We start from the raw sequence: 26,332 nt of genomic DNA on the forward strand, positions 1-26,332 counted from the left end.
GAATTAAAATTGAGAAGATTCTTCCCTAAATATATATAAGATAAAGATATTTTGTATATTATATTATATTTTTTTCATAAAAAAGTATTTTTTCTTCAAGAGCTTATTGTATAAAATAAATAAAAGAGACTTGCCTATATCGTATCACTTGAGATATTTTATGTTATACTTTCTATTTGGCACTAATCCTATACAAGTGCGGCGATGTCTAATATTGTTTTTTACTTTGCTTATAACGTTTGTGAATAATAATTTCTATTTATTGTTCTAATATTATGAGCAATAAACGGAATAACTTGCGTTGATATTGCGTATTGATATTGTATTTGCTAGAGGCAATGTTTCTTCATGACAAAGAAGAAAAAATATTAATTTACATTTCTTCGCTACATTTTGAGATAATTTTCTTATTTCAGAAATTTCAGTAACACATTTGTTATATGTGTTCCAATTCGATTAATTTTGATTGAAGAAAAAATTGTTATTATTAATAAGATTATTAAGATTAAACTTTTCATATAATGTTAATACTTTCTAATGTTACGTATAAACATACATGAATACAAACTCCATTCAAGGATTCGAAAAGCATAATTATTTATCTATTTCTCATTCTCAATTCAAATTAAAAATTGAAATAGTAAATATTAATAAGTCGTATTATACATATATAATAAGTTTTATTTCTTATACATATTTCAAATTTAATACATATTTGATATTACGTAATTTGTGTATTTTGATATAATATATTTTAATATACAGGGTGAGCCATTTTAATTAACGCACGCAATTATTTCGGAAACAAAGCATTTTAGAGAAAAATGTTTCAGACAAAAGTTTTATGGTTTCGAGGGGGCCATAAGATGGTATCATTGGTTTAACCTTGAAGAGTTATTTGAAGGTCACATGAAGGTCATCTTCAATTTCTTAAATGGAACCTACTATTTGTCATTGCATATTCTTGTAGCTTATCTCGAGAGCTTTCCAAAACACTATAATTAAGTACCTTTTCGTTAAGTACTTTTTGAGTTATGAGGCTTGAAATAATTTCTTAATTTTACATAAACCGTAAAATATCTTGTAAAATATTCATTTTTCGATTATCTTATCTTAATACTTTAATGTACAAAATAATGAGAGGAATCAATTGGTGTAAAGAAAACACATAGTTGTTTTTAAGAAAAAATATGGAATTGTTAATTGCAAATTATATATTTTTTCTTCAAAACAACTATGTGTTTTCTTTACACCAGTTGATTCCTCTCATTATTTTGTACGTAAAAGTATTAAGGTAAGATAATCGAAAAATGAATATTTTACAAGATATTTTACGGTTTATGTAAAATTAAGAAATTATTTCAAGCCTCATAACTCAAAAAGTACTTAACGAAAAGGTACTTAATTATAGTGTTTTGGAAAGCTCTCGAGATAAGCTACAAGAATATGCAATGACAAATAGTAGGTTCCATTTAAGAAATTGAAGGTGACCTTCATGTGACCTTCAAATAACTCTTCAAGGTCAAACCAATGATACCATCTTATGGCCCCCTCGAAACCATAAAACTTTTGTCTGAAACATTTTTCTCTAAAATGCTTTGTTTCCGAAATAATTGCGTGCGTTAATTAAAATGGCTCACCCTGTATGTAAATTTTAATATTTAATAGAAAGTTGTATATTTAAATAAAGTTAATATCATATATGTACACATATACATGTATATATATATATATATATATATATATATATATATATATATATGTACATATATATACACATATATGTGTGAGTGTGTGTGTAAATTAATAAATTTGTAAATTAACAAACATTCATGCTGTGCTTTGGAAGCAATTCAACGCATTATAGATCTTTATGTTTTCAATCGATGAATAAAGATTCAAGAAAGTATCTCTGTCTTATGGATCTCTAACAAGCGTGTGTGTGTTATTAGCTTGCACTCAACCAGGAACGAATTCGTTCTTCAACCTCATTATTAATGAAATATTGTATCTAAAGAAAATTATTTTAGCAATTATCATGAATAAATGATTTCGTAATTGTTGCATTATTATGCAAGCAGAATCTCATTATTTACATAATTATAAAAGAATATACGCAGAAAATTATTTATAAAATATATAACATATACACAGAGTTTCATGGTATCTTATCAATTGCTATGCCATAAGGGCTAAAATTAAACATTTATTTGACAATAAACTTATGTTTGCAAATTTATAGTTTGAATACCATAACAAATAAATGATACTTTCATTCTAGTGTCTTGATGAAGACAACGCTACTGCATGGTACGTGCATATTAGAGTCCTGCACCGGCGATGGGCTAGTCTATTTGGGACCTTTTTTCTTACTCTCTGAGCGGTAGAGGAACTGCAAGAAGTGTTTTTTCTATGACTTCTTTTAATTATTATTTTGGTTTATTTAAAAAAATATTACAATAACTATCCAAACTGATTTACTTCATCGTTGCATGTACGATAACGACCATCAATTTCTGTTAATTCTATCAAAAATCTAGCACTTCTATCAAGGCATTAATATATGCAAAGTATCATTTTTGTATTGTCACGTTGAAATTACGAATTTGCGAACATAAATATATTGTCAAAAAATACTCAATTTTAGCACATCCATCTATTCCATAAGAATTTATAACATCGACCTTGAAACACCGTGTATTGTAAGAAATAAACGTTATAATAAATTTTTAACAAATAAATATGTATATATATATATATATATATATATATATATACATATATATAATTCTGATTCATTAAAATTAAACGTTCAAATCTCCCTTACAACACATATTGTTAATTATAACAGTTAATGCCACAATCTTATCAACAGGCTTATAAAAACAAAATAGTAAATACATAATTGATACAAACAATAAACTTTCGAGTTTGAATTTGAATCAGAGATGCAAAAAGAAATGCTGTGTGTATTTACCAAACACACACGCACACAATATATTTTACGTAAATACAATTAACATCTATATAAATACTAAATCGACATTACAAAAGGCTAATATAATGTTAAAAACGTTCACGTAATTAAGAACAATTAAAAATTATTAACGCTTATATAAATTATTAATAGTTATATATACCGATTTATTACTGATTTGATATTTATTATAGTGATTTAGTATATATATAAATTTATAAATATTATCTTAAACATTATTATCTCAAACATGATATATTTTTGATACTTCTAAACAATTCAATGTTTTATAAATCTAGTTTTTCAATAGCTAAATAAGAAATGAAAATATTTTATTTGTCTTTCGATCTCCGACCATCGTGTTTCTATCTTGCGTTCAATATCATCAAGAGTTTCAAAGGGATATCTGGATTCTCTAATCTCGTCTCTGGTGAACTTTCTTATCTAAAAAAGATTTTAACAATTGTCAGCAATAAATGATTTTATAATTGCCTCATTATCACACATTCGAAGTATCATTATAAATAGAATTATAGGAGAAGATTATATAAAATATGTTACAATATCATAGTGAGTAAATTTAATATAAAAAAATTTAATAAAATTTTATAGCGTCAACTATATATACTACAATATCCATATTAACCGATCATTTATTTGAATAATGATATAAATAAATTATATCACATTTAAATATGTTTTATAATAAGACATAATAAGTGTATGGAGTTCTGATTCATAAAAATTTACCTCGTCTAATTGTATCTCGGAATACACATTGTTAATTATAACAATTAATGTTGCAATCTTGCTGACTGATCTACGAGAACAAACAATAAGTTTATTATAATTAATTCAATCAATTTTCATGTGCCTATGTGTATATAATATATCTTTGCTGTGTGCAATACGTGTATATGTTCATTAAGCAATGTTTTTACCTGTATTTTATTTTTTGGAAGTTATTTAATATGTCTTTAAGCATGAACTTAGCATTTCTCGCAATAGCAGAAAGAAAAGTATTAGCAATTAAAGCTTCTGTTGAGTTAACTTGATCAAAAGGTAGTTTAAAAGAATGGTGTAAATAAATTTCTGGTAATTTTTTGTCTAAATAATTGATTATGATTTCAGAATTTTTATTGTAAGCAAGACATTCTAAAATTGTATGATCCATTTCTTTCATGTAATTATCAAAAACTGTATACCATAAACGACCTGTCTCTCGCAAACCATTACAATATATCCATCTTTTCCATCCGGGCATAAATCTATAAAAATTCAGAAAAGAATATTTTGTAATGAAATTGTGCTAATTGTTCTAGTATTACATAAATAATGTTTGATATAAGTGATAATTAATTTCTCTAAAACATATGCACAAGATAAAAAATATTCCTATAAAGAATCAAGTATTATAGAAAGAATTACTTTTGTTTAGGATTTTTTAGATGCCATTGCATCAGTTGAAAGGCCTTCGTTTTGCATGATACATCATGTACTATAATACATTTCCACTTTGCGAGTTCTTGCTTTAAAATACATGTAAAATAATCATCGTTATTTTCGGTTTGCCACAAATCTATTTCAAGTTTCCATGCTATAAATTCAAGCTTTAATTTTTCCTAAAATTCGGCAAAAAATATAGCATCTTTTTATTTCTTTCACTTTATTTACAGAAATAGATTTAATATATGTGCAAATGTATAGGTATTTTTACTAAAAAATTTTATTTTAATAAGTGTTTATTTTAATAAAATTTTATAGCGTCAACTATATATACTACAATATCCATATTAACCGATCATTTATTTGAATAATGATATAAATAAATTATATCACATTTAAATACATTTATTATTGATATATATATATATATATATATATATATATATATATATATATCAATATCAATATATATATATATATATATATATATATATATATATATATATATCAATATATATATATATATATATATATATATATATATATATATATATCAATAATAAATGTATTTAAATGTGATATAATTATATATATATATATATATATATATATATATATATATATATATATATACATGGGGGAGACCGGGGACAAAAGTAACAGCGTCATGAAAGTAACAAGCCTCCTACTAAACTACACAATATATTGAATAATTTGTACTATATAGTCAAACGCGTACGCCCCGATTCTCTTCCTTTTCAGCTAATTGTTGTAGAACGATCGCGTCGGTTGCACATGCAGGAGTGAAGTTAGTGTATTTGCATTATTCACCTAAGTATTTCTTGTTTTAGTTTTTTTGTATCTATGCCTAATTAAAGTGTATATATTGGCGTAATTATTTGCCGGTGCATTCTTCTAAAATGTATTCATAAGTTTTTATAGTTGATTTGGCTAAGTCTTGCATCATATTTAGGTAATACTTTTATTCTAAAAAATACGTTTGAGGACAAAAGTAACATAACCCTCTGTGGACGAAAGTAACATGTTTCAATGCTTAGAATGTAAGGGCTGGTCCCATAATAATTGTACCAAAGGCGATTATTATTACGTATGCCATAATTGTGATTCGGAATAGATATCAATCTGTTTTGTATAAGTAGTTATCATACAATTTTTACACTATTATTTAGAATTAAACTATTATTTAGACTTAGAAAAGTACAAAACTGGTGTGATATTAAGTATAATTATTTTATGATATTACTTATAATTATTTTGCTTAACGAAGATTATTTCTTTTAAGTTTTTCAAAGATGATAAAAATAAATATTTATTTTATTTTTTATTTTAATATAATATAATACAAATTTAAAAAAAAAGTTATCTTGCTTAATAAAAGATTATAATAAAAGTTGCCTTAAATTGAAAAAAGTCATATTTATCTTATTCCGAAAATAAGAACTGGTACTTTTATCCCCAGACTATGTTATTTTCGTTTCAGGCCCCCAGGATAAAAGTAACAATCAACGTAATTGCGAAAAGCTATATAATAATTCTTTAAATATTTATTATTTGAGATGGAAACATAGGTATAGTAATAGAGCAATAAATGGAGTTTTTTAACATATAATCTTTTTTTTATATCTCTAACGATAATTAATTAGTGACGTATAGTACAAAAAATGTTACTTTTGTGTCCGGTCTCCCCTATATATATATATATATATATATATATATATATATATATATGTATATATATGTCAATAATATATGTATTTAGATATGATGCAACTTTGTATATATTGATATGTCGATGAATTTGCTTTGCGATCCTCTGTTTTTAATTGATCTAATTTAAATATGCTGCATGTCACACAAATATCGATTTTAAAAATTTGTAAATTTTCTTTATAAAACAATCATTTACAAATTTTTTAAAAAAATAAGCATTTAAAAATGGATTAATATGTATTGTATATAATTGAATAAAATTAAAAATATAATTCAGTCTATGCAAAGTATTTCCAAGTTTTAATATCCGCCATAAATATTTAATAACGAAAGAAAATAAATATAATGTAAATAATTGTAATTGTAACCTATAATTTTATATAATTAAATATAAATTATATTATTTAAAATGTAAATTCTACACGATATTAGTATTATAGGATAAACCGAATACAAATAGTCCAAAATTTATAACATGTAGTTATTAAATTTAAAAAAACATGCCTTTTAAATTTACATATTTTTTTGAAATGAGATTTTTTACTTTTGGCGAAGAAGAAACTATATCATTAAGTTCATTTTTTCAATTCTCTACATGAATCTAATTTTTAAAGATTTATTTCACTATCGGTATATCGATATATGAAATCACGATTATGATTTGTATTATGCATTGGCTCAATAGAAAATTTCTAGATTTTGTGTTTACCTTGGATTGAGGATAAAATTCAAAGAATGCGAAAATATTCGACATAAATTCAAAAGCTTTGATCATAGGATACCATGCTATATAATCTTTCTCTTTTCGTAAATAATTAACGAGTTCCCAAAATACGGACAATTCAAGTTTCTTCTCTATTGCGAAATGAAATGCGTCATCGATGATTTGCGCTCGATTGAGAACATGTATATTTCTGTATTCTTCAGAATTTAAGTATCGCGCAATTTTTCGCCAATTCTCGGTATCATAATTGATACGATAGTATCCTATTATAAAATAAATTGCTTCGTAGATTAATAGATATTTTAAAATTACATATATTGATTCAACATATTTCGAGATGTTAAAGATATTTCGATATTAAATGTATTATTATATTTAAAGATATTTGTGTTTTTTATTTGTGTGTGCGTGTGTGTGTGTGTTTGTGTGTATGTGTTAGATTTTATATGTTTCTTTATTATTTTTATTTAAAACCTTATATATAATGATAATTTAATAATTTTGAAAAACTTTAATGTGTAAGAAATTTTAAACTTAAATTGATTTGACTGCTATCATAATGTTGACATTATACACAATATATGATAAATAATAAAATTATTCATAAAATAATCGAAAAATTGTAAGAGTCGAAAAATAAATATTTTACGAGATATTTTTTATGATTTATGTAAAATTTTGTCAACTTAAAGTAATCTTTTATCAATTTAAAATATCACATAAATTATTCAATTTTTGGCTATCTTACTCTTATAATTTTTTCGGAAATATTGTGAGGAATCGATATATATATATATATATATATATATATATATATATATATATATATATAAGCAAATAAAATATAACTTTATCATTGAATTTGTACCAGCTTGTTGTAAATTTAAAATAATCCAATGATCTTTCTCAAGAAAGAGTACAATTTTTGAATTCGATGGTGTTAACCAAATATTTGACCAAGTTATGGTAAAATTGGACTTCGATTCCGTAGTATAAGTAATAGGTATATAATATTGTTTCTCATCCAACTTGTTGTGAAATTGTACTGATATAGTTACAATATTATTAGAATAATTTCGCATCACCTCCAACACGGGGAAACATCTCTGCATGGCCCAGGAATATACTGTGCTTTCCACATTAAACTGATACTCGGAATCCCATTCATCTATGACACTTTGCATGGCATTCCATAAATTATCAGCAGTTTTTTCCATAGACTTAGTGTAACTATAAGATTTAACATGATGGTAAATGTTAATAATGTTAAACACTATGTATAATCAGCATCATAAAAAAGAAAATAACAATTTACACAATTTTCTTCGTACTTATGTATATATAAAAAATTAAACTATTACTAACATAGAAATATTTAAACTTTACAATATAATTTTAATATGCATAAATAATTATTTTAATTTTTATTACAAAAATTAAAGTAATTTTTATATTATCCGCATGTTGGTAAAACTTGTTTCGCCAAAGATTGTTTAGTTTGAATTGTTTATAATTCGGAAACTATCAATCTCTATCACTTATTTAGTATAAAAAACTCGAGTTGAAATTTATTCGAGAAAAATTTATAAATATATAACAGGATATAAATGTGACTCTTAAAATATTCATATTTTTTAAATAATAAAAGGATGTATATTGTCAAACTTATTATATGTAAATTTAGATTTTCTCTTCCTATACAATTTACATACATATATTACATTACAATATAATACTCACTGATTTTTTAAATATATGTTGAGAACTTTTGAAAATTCGTCATGCGATAATATTTGTTCTAACATGCGCCATATAATGGAACCTATGATTATTGAAATTAAAAAGAAATGATTTAATAAATTATAATTTAAAATACCTTTCGTAATACATAAGTTTTTAAATAGCATTTAATTAAAACTAATTTTGTAACAAAGTTTGCAACTAATTGTAACAATTATATAGCAAATAATTAAGTATATGTAAAAACATTAATTTCAATAGTAGATAGATATTTACAGTTATAATTTAAAAATTATATTATGTAATTTAATAAAAACTATACAAAAAAGAGAAGTTAGTTTTTAGTTTTACATATTCTTTTAATACTGTCATTGCACAAAATATAATAAAATATGATAATAATAATAAAGTTAAATTACAAATACATTTGTTTATAATTTACATATTTAACTTTTCATGAAATTAACTTTCAGATGTTTAAAATTTATTTATTCAATGTTATTTACATACCTTTGAAATGAGAAAGAGAAGGAAATAAATAATTTTCCAGGTAACTATCATATTCTACAGCACAATTGATAACGAAATAAGAATTTAAATCGAATAATTCTTGTTGAATTTGAACTACAAATAAATCCATTATCCGAAAATTTGGTAAAGCCTAAATGCAATATAATCAATATAATTAATGAAAAATAAAAGACTTAAAGTATATATACAAATTGGCTTTATTAAGTGCTTCTGTTAAAAATAATGTTTGTTCTTTCCTTAATAATTTAAATATAAACACATACATTCCTTATTTTTTATTAAATTTCTTTGTGTAGAATTATGAATTCTTAAAAAATTTGGAAAATATATTTTCTTTATATTTAAGAAATAAAATAACCTTATCGATAATATCTGTTTGGAAAAATATAGCAAAACCTTCGTTTAACCATAATTGAAACCAATTAGATGGACACAATAGATTGCCAATATATTTTTGTGTTATCTTACGTACTATTGAAGGTGCAATTATCATTTTGCGTGCGATAGTATCTAATTCTTCATTATACATGATATCCGTTTCTCTAAAAATGATTATACTAATATGTCTACTTTATAAATGTATGAAAAATTTCGGATAATAATATAATTTTTTAATTAAATACCTTAACTTATTATAGAATATATATCTATTTTTAATTACATATACTACCTGTAAAAGACGAATCCAAAGATATCTTTGACTTTGTCTTGTAAATTCGAGATTGCGACATGATCCACTTTACTCTCAGATGAAACAAGAGTGCCCTCAACGACTTTCTCTGAATTATGCCAATATATATAATTTTTCAAGTACATAGTAACATTTTCAATAACATATAGCGCAAATTTTACATGCGGTATCAGTTGCGATCTGCACCACATGCTAACAGTCTCATTCAAGTTAATCCGATGAAAATCAAACACCATATAAATGCTACATTATCTATGGAGATTAAAGCAGTCGTGTTAAAATATATCCACACCATATCATCCTCTACCGGTCTAGATGTTCGTATCGGCATATTCGACAAAGCTCTGTACTTCCGATGATGCTTTATGTAAATATCAAAAGTAATTCCTAATTCGGGCTTATTCCAAAACGGAAATATTTGCTGTTCTTTTAATTGGATACCTGTTGTGATTAACCACCTGCCACATTTTAACTATATGCTTTAAATAATGGTTAACTTTAGACAATTATAAGCGCAGAATGCGTAAAGATACAATTTGTTATTTCAATATCATTTCATATGATTTCATATATTTTTTTACATACTCTTGATCTCTGTTTATGTACGGAGTTCCGAAAGAGTTTTTGCGATATTAATTGGAATTTTAACCTTTATGTATAGATTGTACATTCCAGGCAACAAGACATTTTCGCAATTGAACACGAATGTATTGTTTTCATAATAATTTGTTGATATGTTTTTACAAACATTCATTTCACTGTTATTTTGCGTTAATTTCCACGTCCTTACATTATTTATTGGGTCCAGCATATGAAAACTTATATTTTGCGTTGCATGAATAATATAAATAGTAATTGTGCAGTACAAGATTTATATAAAGAAAGATACAACACAATACAATTTATTTATAAATAAAAGAAATCATTAATAAAAAGTAATTATAACTTAATGAAATGTTATATTAGATAATTTTTTTGAAAATGAATATTGGAAAACATAAAGAACATGTTTAGATGATTCCGAAAAGAACAAACAAATTAAACAGTAATTTTATTTGTTTATTTCAAGTTCAATTTCATCTTTATGATTACTTCTAGTGCAATTACATATTTCTGTGTTCTTCATATTCTAGTATTCTATATGTATAACAAGTTTTAAAAACTTTAATTTCTTCCTTACATATACATGTTAAATTTATAGAAGCATTAAAATATATGAGAAATGGAGAGATATTCTCAATATAGCCGGATATTATGAGTGGATTTTATGTTTACTAACATGTTATCTTCAAAGTTTATATGTCTCTCCTAATATTAAGTAAGAGATGTATTAAAAACGAACGAACAATAAACATGTACCAAAATAAAGTTTATTTGAAACTTAATTGATATAACAATTCGGATCAAAAAAGACGATATTAGTATATGTATAAAAGAATATGAAAAAAAGACGATATTAGTATATGTCATGTCACTTTCATTTTTTCGGACAAAATATTAATCTACTGCTCGTTCGTCATTCGCGTTAATTACATATTTAATTAAAAATGTTCTATTTAAGTAACATTAGGAGAGAATTTTTGAGAAACATTGGCTTTAGGCATTCATTAAAAAAAAATTTTTAAAAACAAAATACAGATAACATTAAATATTTTAAATATAATTTTATAGCTATGGTGTGTGTAAATTTAAACGCATATAATAATATTATAACGTCAATAAATACTTGGCTTAGAGAGATTTCATATTTTCAATATCAAAATATGATTAAATGATGTTATTACAATATACTTTTAAATATCTTCTTATTAGCTACATCATTTATAGAAAATAAAAATAATAATTGCAATATAGAAACATATCTTTTGAAAAGGAATGTCTCGTTTAAGAAGCAAAATAACTGCCTTATTATTCAACGTATTTTTGTATATATACATTCAAAGAAAAGGAGATTTATAAATATTTTATTGTAAATTTATTTAAGTAAATTAATTTATATAAAGTCTTACTCTGCTTGTTGAACCAGACGTTTAAGTTAAGTTTAATTCCAAATAAACATTCAACAGCAATCTTATCGCTTCAAAAGACTGTTATAAACTGACGGCACTGTCGGCATACCTGATAGTAAATATACAAGATACATTGTGTATGTGTGTGTGTGTGTGTGTGTGTGTGTGTGCGCGCGCACGTCTTGTAAATATTTTACACACACCTTGATTGTATGTGTATATAACATAGGAATATTTTACTTATCGATAAAAATTAATATGTATATATTTGTTTTTATATGTTGTCTTTTTGTATACATTCTTTGTATTCCGTTTTCACATTTAAAGTTTTTATTTATAACGATGATTTTTCTGGAACGTTTGCAAGATAAAATTAATTGAGAAATCGCGTGTACACTCAATATATAAGATAAAAATATTCTGTATTTTATATATTATATCTTTATTATATCTTTTTTAGAAAATTCCAGAATTTAATTTAACTAAGTTTAAGAATGTAAAATAAATAAAAAAGCATTGTTCATATCGTATCGTAAGAGATGTCATTAAAATATCCATATCATTAAAATATTTTACACTATATTTCCTATTTGGCATTAATTTGTACGCAAATTAATATATTCGATCATTTAATCGCTATAGAGGCTGAAAATCCATTTTTTTCACATAGAATTGATTCTAAATTATTAATTATAGAAATTAGGGATAGTTTTCATCATGCATCGTCATAGTAGCCACAAGATAGATTTATAAAATTTCGATTACAAATCAATTAGTCGTTATAATATAAAGCAATATACAGTTAATCATGTCATTGACGGAATGATTTAAATGTCAGTAAAATTTTCAATAAATTTTAATTGCACATTTTCTGCTTTTAACTCAGAACAACTAAGTAATAATAAAATGATTGCAAATAATAGTATAAATATTCCCTTGCTTAAAAAATATGCTTATTTAAATTTTCGAATTTCTAAATGGTTTATTTTTAACAGTGAAACGACTAAGTAATAAATAGAGAAATTTTTTTATATTAATGCATAGAAAACAATATTGACACAGTAAATAAGTCTTCACATCTTCCTTTCTAGTACGCAAGAATTGTAGAATGATTTAATATAAGATGTTGGAATGGTGAAAATGTTCGATAACATTTGATAGAGAATTTCACTTTATGACGCAATAAATTGTATTAAATTGTATTAAATTTTATATAAATTTAAATTAATTACCTTTTTTTTATTTATCTTTAATTTACCTTTTTTGCGTTTTTCTTCGACTTGCGAGTTCGACCGCCATTTTTAAGTTTCATATTCGTGTTCAGGAGGTAAAAATATGTAGAAATTGGGTATTCTTACCTATTATTTCATATAGGTGAGTTTTCCAAAGGTTTACCTTATTTTTGTATTTATTATTTTTATCCTTTTTCAGTCTATATCTCCAAAGCTATTTGAGTCCGACCCTTATATATATATATATATATATATATATATATACGAAATTACTCGGGAAGATCTCCCCTATAACATATTTAAAAATAAAGCAAATCGATGAACAAATAAAGTAGAATGTTTATGTCAATATTTCTCACATTTATTTGTTAATAACTTTTGAATAAAGAACGACCGCCGGCTAAAACCTTCAGAATGTTAATCAGGGATAATATCTTCACAACATACGTCAATAACGCATTTGTGCGAAGGTGGGCCCTTTTTATGCATAATTACCAAATTTAGTTACGAAGTTTTTAATAAATATAATATTTGTTTCAACTTGTAGGTGTTTACTGCTGTTATTTTTTATGCAGTTATGGCTCTGAAATATGTACTATGAATTTTCAAAATAGCTTTATGAACGTCGATAAATTTATACCAATATTATGAGATCACTTATCGACTATGTGAGAAGAGAATAACAAAAATTATATTAATATTGCGAATAAATTTATACATATTATCTTCTACTAAAAGAGCGAAGAATGCATCATGAAAAAGCTAACAAATATAAAATATCGTAAAACGGAACACACGATATCATCGAATAAAGTTTCCGAGCATTTTAATTTATCGGACTTTATATATATACCTCTAAGGCTATTTAGAAATAAAATTATGGGAAATATGTTGAGTTCATATATTAACCTTTTTTGCATGTTCGAAAAATGAGCGACAATCGGAATGTTAATGTAATGGTTGAAATATTTGTCCCATACATTGACATATTCATTAATTCGAAAAACGATATTTCTCTCGCTATGATACTCCGGGATGTTTATAATATTATTTCTTTAATTGCGGAAAGTTCAATTGTGAATTACAAAATTTGGAATTACATCATTCGATTATATACAGGTATTTCTTTATTATGGCGATTACAAATGATAAACGGTTACAAAAACAAGATAATGAGCATCTTTATTTAATATATGATATAAAAATTAATTGCTTATATTGTTTATAAAAAATTAATTCTATTCTATATTATTTCTTAATTTAATTTTATGAGCAATAAACGGGTCTGCAAAATAGCTGTTTATTTTGATGTTATACTTGCTTGGCCGTGTTCCTTCATAGCAAAGAAAAAAGAAAAATTAAAGAAATCTTAATTTACATTTCTCCACTCTTCGTTGATAACTTTTTTATTTCAAAGATGTAAGGAATATTCGTTGTTTTTCGATTTGATCTATTTTGATTGAAGATTGAAATTTATAGGTTTAAAGATCAAGAAATATTTTCTCTCTTCACAGATTATCAATATTCATAATGAATTAAACACACAACTTTGAATTCGTTGGTATCGAATAAGTGTTTTGGTCGATTATTGAAAAATACATGATAAATGCAGTCTTAATGACATATTTAATTGAACTGCTTATATAATGCTAAATGTTTTCGTATTATATGTATAAGCATAGATTAAGAAGAAGATCATTTACAAAGATTATAAAGTGTAATTATTTATCTACTTTTCGTTTTTGGATTAATTAAAAATTGTAAAGGTAATTATTATTATAATAGCGAGTAATAAAAGTATCAAGTTTTATATTTTCTATATATTTTCAATCTATATATTTTAAATTTAATACACATACTTGCTAATTTAATTAATACATCCGAATTATAATGTTAAGTAAACATATATATTTAAGAATATTAAATTAATGTCATAAATTTATATGTATATGTATATAATAATATTTATGATAAATACATACATGTATATATAAATATTTATTATAAGTACATAATATTATAAATACGTATAAATATGTAATACTTATTATAATATGTATATATATATATATATGTGTGTGTGTGTGTATATACATATATGTATTTATAATAAATATTACGTAAATATAATTCGTAACTATCTATATAAATATTAAATCTTATAAAAAGACCAACATATGTATAAATAACTTAAAATATAATTAAAAACAATTAAAGAATTATTAACAATTATATGAAAATAGTGATTAACATATAATAGCGGTTACATACATCAATTCATATATCTTAAAACAATTATGCTACATTTTCGGTTTCCAAATAGTTTATCGCGTTATAGATCTTTATATTTTTAATCAATGATTAAAGATTGAAGAAATATTGTCTGTTTTTCAATCTCTGACCAGCGTGTTTCTATTTTACGTTCAACATCCGAAAGAATTGATTGTACAACCTCCTTTTTAATGAATTCTTTTATCTAAAAAAGATTATTTTAAGTTATCATCAGTAAATGATTTCGTAAATGTTATCGCATTATTATACAATCAAAGTTTCATTATTGACAGAATTATAAAACAAAATATGTAGAAGATTGTATATAAAATATATAACATATACAAATTGTGTGTTTTATTCGTTGTTACGAACTTCTGGTAGGTACGAGAGCTAATATTGAACATTTTTTGATAATAAACTTATATTCGCAAATTTATAGTTTCAATGCGATAGCAAATAAAAAAATAATACTTTTAGTCTAGCGTTTTAATGAAGACAACCTATCAAACGTTGCGTGGTAGGTGCATACTAAAGTCCTGCACGGGCTGTCGATTTATGAGACCTATTTTCCTATACACTGATTGAGCGGCAAAGGAAGTGCAATAGAAGTGTTTTGTTATATTTTTATTTTCAAATTATTGTTTTGTTCTTTTCTTTTTTCAAAAAATGTTTCAAACAACAATTACTCAAAATGAGCTAATTTGTCGTTGTATGCATGGCAATGTCGGACTATGTTTCTGTTGATTCTATCAAAAATTTAACATCTCTAGCAAGGCTCTGAACAATATGAAAGTATTATTTTCGGATCGTGTTAAAATTATGAATTTGCAAACGTACGTTTACTATCAAAAAATTCAATTTTAGCACTTCTACCTAGCAAAAATGTGTGTAACATCGATCTTCAAACAACATATTGTAAAAAATAAATTTTATAATAAAAATTTAACGATAAATATCGAACTTTGACTCATTAAAATTACCTCGCCCAATTGTTCCTCAGAATACACATTGTTAATTATAACAATTAATACCGCCACCTCATTGATTTTCCTATCAGAACAAAATAGTATATTTATAATTAATATGTACAGTAAACTTTCGTAGCTATGTACTTTGAATTATGAAATATGAATTGTTACCCGTAATAAATTATAAATTTTCTGATATATTTTAATATATCTTTAAGCATATATTTAGTATTTTTGGCAAGAGTAGAAATAAAAATATTAGCACATAAGGTTTCAGTTTTCTCTACCGATTTGGATTGATTATAAGATAGAAAATTGTTCATAAAATTATGTCGAAATGTTTCAAAACTAGCTGGTAATTTTTCCTCTATATAATTGAATATAATTATAAAACTTTCACTGTAAGCTAAACACTCTAAAATTGTGTAATCAATCTCTTTCATGGAAAAATTAAAACTTTTAATCCATATAGTATGATCTGGCGTTTTCAAACCATTACAATATGTCCACCTCTTCCATCCAGGCGAAAGTCTACAGAAGAAAATTCAGAAAATAAGTAAAAATATTCTAGCGAAATTGTGCTAATTGTTCTAGTATTACATAAATAATTTTTGACGCAAATCATAATTAATTTCTCAAACATGCACATATAAAAAATACCTCTATAAAAAATCAAGTATTATAAGAAGAATTACTTGTTTCTTATAGGATTTATCAGATTCCATTTCAATTGTTCATATGCCGTCTCTTTGCATATGTAATCATTCATAAGACATTTCCACTTTGCGAGTTCTTGCTTTAAACATTCAGTACGCTCATCACAGCTATCTTTGCTGAACAAATTCCATTCTAATTCAAGCGGCTTTCGCACTTCCTAAAAAAGCATCATTTTATTTAAATTTTTTTCATATCTTCTTTTTTCGATGTTATATATAAATATGTCTTAAATGTACATATCACGTACAAATATCGGTTTTAAAAATTTCAAATTTGTAAATACTCGTTTCTTATAAAACAGATATTTACAAATAGATTAATATGTGCTATATAGAATGTGATAAAATTAAAAATTTAAGTCAATTTGTATAAAATATTTTATGAAGTTTCTAATATCGCCACAAATATTTTATAACCGAGGAAAATTAATATAAAGCAAATAATTGTAATTGTATTCTATAATTTTCTAAAATTAAGTATAATTTATATTATTTATACTCTAAATTTCACAATATTAATATTACAAGAAAATAGCAATTCGAATAATTCAAAATTTAAAAAATGTAATTATTAATTATTTATTTTCTAACGACATTCCGAACATTAAAAAGGATCTTGAAAAGATCGAAACATACGTATGTATTATTTTCTTTTTTCAATCGAATCAATTTTTTCAGACATATTTTTGTATTTTTATATCTAACTGATTATTAATATATTATGTCTCTTAGAGCTTTTATTATTATTTCTATGTTCTTTACGCTCTAACATCCTGCGCCACGGTCTTCCTTTTTATTACGTTTTGTAATTATTAAATTTAAAAACTAAGCGTCTCTTGAAATTAAATTTTTGAGTTTTGTTAGCGAAGAAGAAACTATATCATTAAGTTCATTTTTTTCAATTCTCTACATGAATCTAATTTTTAAAAATTTATTTCACTATCGGTATATCGATATATGAAATCACGATTATGATTTGTATTATGCATTGGCTCAATAGAAAATTTCTAGATTTTGTGTTTACCTTGAATTGAGGATAAAATTCAAAGAATGCGAAAATATTCGACATAAATTCAAAAGCTTTGATCATAGGATACCATGCTATATAATCTTCCTCTTTTCGCAAATAATTAACGAGTTCCCAAAATACGGAGAATTCAAGTTTCTTCTCTATCGCAAAATGAAATGCGTCATCGATGATTTGCGCTCGATTGAGAACATGTATATTTCTGTATTCTTCAGAATTTAAATATCGCGCAATTTTTCGCCAATTCTCAGTTTCATAATTGACACCATAGTATCCTATTATAAAACAAATTGCTTTTATCGATTATTAGGTACTTTGAAATTACATATATTGATTTAACATATTTTAAAATGTTAAAGATATTTTGATATTAAATGTATTATTATATTTAAAGATGTTTTTGTTTTCTATTTATTTATTTACTATCTTTATATGTGTGTGTGTGTGTTAGATTTGACATGTTTCTTCACTGTTTTTAATTAAAACCTTACATATGATAATTCAATAATTTTGAAAAACTTTAATGCTAGAAATTTTGTTTGAACTTAAATTGGTTTGATTATTATCACAATGTTGAAATTATACATACAATATAATAGATAATAAAAAAGTTTATCATTCATTGTTTACCAGCTTGTTGTAAGTTTAAAATGATCCATTGATCTTTCTCAACAAAGAGTTCAATTTTTGAATTCGATGGTGTTAACCAAATATTTGACCAAGTTATGATAAAATTGGACTTTGATTCCGTAGTATAAGTAATAGGTATATAATATTGTTTCTCATCCAACTTGTTGTGAAATTGTGCTGATATAGTTACAATATTATTAGAATAATTTCGCCTCACCTCCAATGTGGGAAAACATGTCTGCATAACCCACGAATATACCATACTTTTTACATTAAACTGATACTTATAATCTAATTCATCTATGATGGTTTGTATAACATTCCATAAATTATCGGAAGTTGTTTCCAAAGGCTTAACATGTCTATAAGATTTAACATTGTGGCAATAATATTAAACATTGTGTATAATTGATCAGCATCGTAAAAGAAAATCATAATTTGCGTAATTTATAGTTACACATTTTAATGTTATAATGTAAGTTTCATAGAAATATAGAAATTTTTTAATTTTAAAATATAATTTAATATTTAATACACTCGTCAACAAAATTATTGCATATGTAATTTAATGTCAAATTTTCGCAAAACTTCAAATAAGTATAACCGTCAAAAATGGTCACATTTGAAAATTTTTTTTTCATTATCTTTTTTCACTTTCATTTTCAAATTTTATACTATCCATACGTTTGTATGTTACTTGGTTTTTGAAATATTATATAATTTGCATTTGAAATATTACATAATTTGCATTACACAGTTTGTAATTTAAAAATGATTAAACTGTACTTTATTTCTTAAGAAAAACTCAAGTTGAAATTCATTCAAGAAACATTCATAAATAAAAATAACAGCGGAAATCTGAGACTCTTCAAATATGTATCTCTTTTAAACAATAAAGAAAGAAAACATATTGTCAAATTTATTATACAGGGTGATTCATTTTAATCTTAACAGAGAAATGTTTCGAAAATATGCAATTTTACAAAAAAACTTTCCAAATAAAAGTTGTATGGTATAGAGAGGGACGTACAATGGTAACCTTCATTTGACCTTGAGACGTCTACTAAGGTCAGATGAAGGTCAACTTAAGTTTTTTAAATGGAAGGCCCTATTTTTTATTATTCATTCTTGTAGTTTATCTCGAGAGCTTTCCAAAATACTATAATAAAGTATTTCTTCATTAAGCAATTGTTTCGAAGAAAAAATATGTAAATTGCAATTAACAATTACATATTTTCTTAAATGCAACCATGTTTTTCCTTTACACCAATTGATTCCTCTCATTATTTTGTACATAAAAGTATTAAGGTAAGATAATCGGAAAATAAATATTTTATTAGATATTTTATGGTTTATGTAAAATTAAGAAATTATTTCAAGCCTCATAACTCGAAAAGTACTCAATGAAGAAATACTTTATTATAGTGTTTTGGAAAGCTCTCGAGATAAGCTACAAGAATAAATAATAAAAAATAGGGACTTCTATTTAAAAAACTTAAGTTGACCTTCATCTGACCTTAAGTAGACATCTCAAGGTCAAATGAAAGTCACCATTGTACGTCCCCCTCTATACCATACAACTTTTATTTGGAAAGTTTTTTTGTAAAATTGCATATTTTCGAAATATTTCTCTGTCAAGATTAAAATGTATCACCCTGTATATTTGGGTTTTCTTTTTTACTACGATGTATTTATATTATTATATTACAATATATTATACTCACTGGTTGTTCAAATATATGTTGATAGTTTTTGAAAATATACTACGCGACAATGTTCGTTCTAACATGCGCCATATGATGGAGCCTATAATGATACAAATAAAAAAATAATTTATAATATATTTAAAATGCTCCTATTGTGCATTGCTTATAAGTTCGTTACATAAATAAATCTGAAATTAAAATTAAGTAACAAAGATTGCGTATTTAAACCTATCTAACAAAAGTTAAAAAAATATTTAGTATATTTCAATGAAAAACAAGCAAAAAAATATAATAATTATAACAGATAGAAAGTATAAACGATTAGATAAATTTGATAAATTTCATTTACCTCAAATTCTTTTTGGTCGTGATAGTGATAGCATTACATCATAAAAAAATAAAAGATATAAGAAAAAAGAGAGGTAAACAATACATATATAACATGATTAAAAATTAAAAAGGAAAAAAATAAAATAAGAAAAAGTGAAAACAGACATAAAAAAATGTACGATAATTTTTAATTATTTTGTTTATATATACTATATAACTAAGATATCGAATCGGCTGTTTATTAAAGGGAATGAGCGTTTGAATAAAAAAAATCAATCTTATCTGAATATCTTTTTGTTGACAAACTATTAGTAGACGTATATCTACCATATACAGGCATTTCGATAAAACACCCATGAAAAAACAAGCTCAGCTGAGATGCATTCAGAATATGCCAATTGAGTAACATTAAGTTATCGAAACAATCAGTGCAATCATTTATAACTTTATGTAAAAATGTGAGACCAAAAAGAAAGTCTTCTATTATGTAGATATAGCATTCAATTTAGTTCATTATAGGCATAATCATGACAAGTGCCATGATGCCCATAAACGTATTTAAAAAAAAAAAACATATTTTATGCAAGATATTGAACACATTCTCAATCAAAATGCTATACTGATAAGAAAATTATAATAGAAGTAAACTTTATGGAAATGAATTACCGCACAATAAAATAATTGAATAATATTGACATTAATGAACTATTTACATATTCAAAAAATAAAGCCTAGTTTCTGAAATACAGTAATTACAATTGTTCGAATATGTGTAGGAAGAATCTGTTTATAATTAAATATATTTAAATTTAATAAATTAAATCATTATACAAAATCATATTTATGTCTTTTCATATTTTTCGCAATTGTAACATGTGCAATTGTAACATGTTATAATTGGAAACAATATAAGGAAATAGGTCTTAAGATTTTGATATTATTTTCTTATTGTCATAGCAAGAATTAATTTGTAATAAAATATTATAATAAAATAATAATAAATAAGTAAATAATATATATAAATAAATAGTAAATAAATAAGTTGCAAATTACAAATAACTTTGTTTATAATTGATTCTTCTGATATTCATTCTTCTTTATGATATTGATTTCTTTATAATATTGAATTATAGCTTATTTGTTTATTTATACAATGTTATATGTACATACCTTTAACACGAGAAAGAAAAATGTATAGATAATTTTTAATATCGTCTTCATATTCTATAGAACTTAAATTGACATAAGTATTGAGATCAAGTAATTCATGTTGAATTTGAACTATAAACAAATTCATCATCCGAAAATCTGGCACAGTCTAGAAGTATAATTCGAGTAAAATTAATCGAGAAAAAGAAGTTGTTAAGACATATATAAAAAATTATAATCAATCGATGCTAAACATAATTTTATATATTTTGTACATTATAAAGTTTGAAACTATAGCAAAGCGTGTTTTTATATTTAAGTGTGTCATGGTCATAGACGTAGAATACATAGACTTCGCGTTTGGCTAAAAAGTTGAACAAATTTGAGAAGGAGATAACATGGTTTCGAGGTGTGAGTTTCTCTATCTATCAATAACAAGAGTGGGGCAAAAATTTAATATGGTACCATAACACTACATTTGACATATGTCTTGATTTCTCTCCCCCGTCACGCGTCGTTAGACAAAGAAGAAACTGTCATAAAAATAAGCTCTCTCTTTCTAAAATTTGACGTTGCCAAAACAATGGAGAGAGTGGGAATGCGTAGTCTATATATTATACGTCTATGGTCATGATTTAAAAAAAGTAAATGTTCTTATAACTACATAAAAAATAAATTTATAAGATTTTTGTTTAATAATTTTAGGTTAGAAATTCTTTAATAATTCTTTAATAATTTCTTTAATAATTTCTTTAATAATTTTAACAATTAAGGATTAAAAGGCTTTATATAAATAACAATATGAATAACACAAATTTAAATTTCACAGCAAAGAAGAGCCAGACGCGTATAGTGTTATATATGATAGTATATTATATATGATAATTTTTTGAAAATTAATTTTTCGATGAAATTGATTAATTGTATATGGCGCACAAATTTTTCTTGATCCATATACCAAATGTACAATTAAGTTTTAAAAAAAATCCGAGATTTTTCATAAATCCCTCTTTACACTTCTAAGGAAACATCGGGGAGAAGAATGACTGGGCGAAGTTGGATCGAGAATCGAATCCGAATTTTTCGCTTGTCGGACGATTGCTCTTACCCCCGACTAAGCTATTCAGACTTTATACTTCTACCTCGATATTTCTCATTTTGCTTACAAATATCTATTACTAATAATTATTAACACCATGTTTCGGCCAAGCGTATGGCGCACTCCTATTCGCGTCTGACTCCTATTTGTTATAAAATTAAAATTTGTGTTAATAATGTTAGTTTTGGTAAAACTTTAGAAAAAGACACCAGGGTCGAATCGTCTTGACCTTGACATATGTTGTCAAAGTTACTGTCCTGAGTAACATTCGAAAGATTTTAGCCGTCACTCGTTGCTTATTAAAAAGTTATTAACAAAAGCGTATATACAACATAGAAAATTAAAATAACCTTGACTTACTTAGAAGTCAAATCAACATTGCTTAGGAATTCATATAATCGCATGTTGCATATAATTCGTGGAAATTCTTTTTGTTAATAACTTTTTAATAAACAACGAGCGACGACTAAAATCTTTTGAATGTTACTCAAGACAGTGACTTTGACAACATATGGCAAGGCCAAGACGATTCGAGTCTGGTGTCTTTCTCTAAAGTTTTACATTCGAATTAGCATATTTTTCAATTGAAAAAATATCCAAAAAAATTTACGCAAATATTTAAGAATTTTCTGTATACATTGTTGTACTATTAATTACTTTGACTGCATTTTCAAAAATAGAATTAAAGATAAAATTACCTCATCGATAATATATACTTGGAAAAATACATTAAAGCCTTCATTTAACCATACATGAAACCAATAAAATGGATTGAACAGATTGCCAACATATTTTTGTATCATCTTACGTACTATTGAGGGTGCAATTATCATTTTGCGTGCTATAGTATCCAATTCTTCATTATACATGATATCTGTTTCTCTAAAAATTATTATACTAATATGTATGCTGTATGAATGTATGAAAAATTTTAGATATATTAATATAAATTTTTATTTAAATACATTAGATTATTATTAAATTATTATATAATATATATCTATTTTTAATTATATGTGTATATTACCTGTGAAAGACGAATCCCAAAATATGTTTGACTTCATCTTGTAAATTCGGGATTGCGATATGATCTACTTTGCTCTCAGATAAAACAGTAGTCCACTCAAGGAAACTCTTCGAATTATTCCAATAATTTCTCAAGTACATAGTAATACTTTTAATAATATATGACGCAAATTTTATATACGGTATCAATTGCGGTCTGCACCACATGCTAATGGTATCAGTCATTTTGAATCGATGAAAATCAAACACCACAAATGCTATATCATCTATAGAATTCAAAACAGTTTTGTTAAAATGTGTCCATGTTTCATCATATAACAGTTCAGACGATTTTCCTATCGGCATATTCGACAAAGCTTTATAAATTCGATGATGCTTTATGGAAATATCAAAAGTAATTTTTGATTTTGACTTGTTCCAAAACGGAAATAATTGCTGCTCTCTTGTTGGGATACCCATTATGATTAACAACCTGCTACATTTTAACGATTTGTAAATAATTACTAATGTTAGACAATTATAAGCGTAAATACAAAAATATACACAATTTGTTTTTGATATTTTAATATATTCTTCTACCTACTCTTTTTATTTCCATTTTCGTTCATGTACGGAATTCCGAAAAACTCTCTTACTATATATTAATCGGAATTTCGAACCATATATGCAGATTGTATATTCCTGGCAATATGGTAGCATTGAAATTGCAGAGGACAATATTGGTTTTAAAATCATAATCTGTTGTTTTTAGTTCAGAAATGTTTCCACTGGGAATTTGCTTTAATTCCGAACTCATTAATGATATCGATTTTATTATTGAATTCGATAGATGAAAATTTATAAATTGTGTTGCATATTTGATATAAATAGTGATTACATATTCACTCGCCAAGATATTGTGGATAAAATTTAACTTTATATTATAATGCAATGGAAATATATTGTCTAACAAATTGTAATTTAACGCATTGCATTGCACGATATCCGATTCTTTATCGGTAGTATCCTTCATTGCTATTGCAGCAATGTATATTATACTACTACTCAAGAATAGTTTTAATAATCTCATGTTAAATTTCTTTCAGGTATCTATATAAATCATTTCCGTTATTAGAAACATATGTACAAGAAATATATACAAACGTAATGTTAAATACAAATACAAATACGATAGAATTTAAAAATATAAACTTATTGAAGAACGTACTTATGTAATTCTGAAAAGGAGAAATCACATTAATCTTAATTTTTATTTCTCTGAAATTCAATTACTTTCAAGATTTCTTCTTACATATTTTTATGTTTTGCGTTTTATAGCAACTGACTTCTGTACGTGATGAACTTTGTGTATTTACTAACATGTTACTTTCAAAGTGTGTTTGTTTCTTTCAACCTTAAGAGAGTGCTGTATTAAAATCGAACGAAGAATAAACGAACAATAAACCGATATTAAATTTATTAAAAGTTTTGTTGATATAATTATTCGGATCAAACTTTTAACATAAAAATGTTAAAAATCACTTTGTTAGCATTTGTCATAGAATAAATTTATTCGAATAAAATATTAACCTATCTCACATTCTTCATTCTTATTCGTTATATATATTTAAATTATCATATTCTATTTATATAACTTTTTTTAGCGAATATTTATTATTAACTTTACAAAATATATATTCTAAATATTTATTAAAAAAATTTTGTTTCAAAACAAAATATAAATAGTATTAAATATTTTTGAGATAATTTAATAGAGACAATGAAAGGTAGAACATACACATATTTTATAACGTCAAAAAAGTTGCCTGTATTTTACATTTTCTGTATTTTAAGTCAAATTATGCCGTTACATGTCTAAATATATTGTTAGCTAGCATATATGCAAGGAATGAAAATAGTATTTGCAATAAATAAATACATTCAACCGAAAGTAGAAATGTCTCTTTTAAGAAATAAAATAGTTGATTGTTATTTCACACTTTCTTACTCCATATGCATACATTCAAAAAAAAGAAATGTAGAAGTAGAATATTTTATTGAATATTTAATTCATGTCTTACCCTATTTGTTGAACTCACAATTATAGGTTTAATATCAAAAGCATGAACAGTCAATCTGCGATCTTATAGCTTCAAGAGGCTATCACAAACTGACGGCGCTAACATGTTACAGATACGGCATACCAGATAATAAACAGGATAACAGGTGATGTACATAGTATTATATAGATATCGCCTTGGTTATACATAACACAGGAGTATATTACTCATCGATAGAAGTTAATTCGTATATATTTATTTAGTCTTTGTATTCTTTTATATTCCTT

At 24.8% G+C, this 26,332-nt stretch overlaps 2 pseudogenes; both read right to left on the reverse strand.

Annotated features, from left to right (window-relative positions):
* Positions 1 to 3,256: 3,256 nt before the first annotated feature.
* LOC145973232 (aminopeptidase N-like) lies at positions 3,257 to 10,457 on the reverse strand (annotated as a pseudogene).
* A 4,974-nt stretch (positions 10,458 to 15,431) lies between these two features.
* On the reverse strand, positions 15,432 to 24,802 carry LOC145973233 (aminopeptidase N-like; annotated as a pseudogene).
* Positions 24,803 to 26,332: the final 1,530 nt, after the last annotated feature.

The sequence above is a fragment of the Camponotus vicinus genome, unplaced genomic scaffold (assembly GCF_025532165.1).
Source record: "Camponotus vicinus isolate PSW18456_S1 unplaced genomic scaffold, iyCamVici1.0 SCAF_6, whole genome shotgun sequence".
Lineage (NCBI taxonomy): Eukaryota > Metazoa > Arthropoda > Insecta > Hymenoptera > Formicidae > Camponotus > Camponotus vicinus.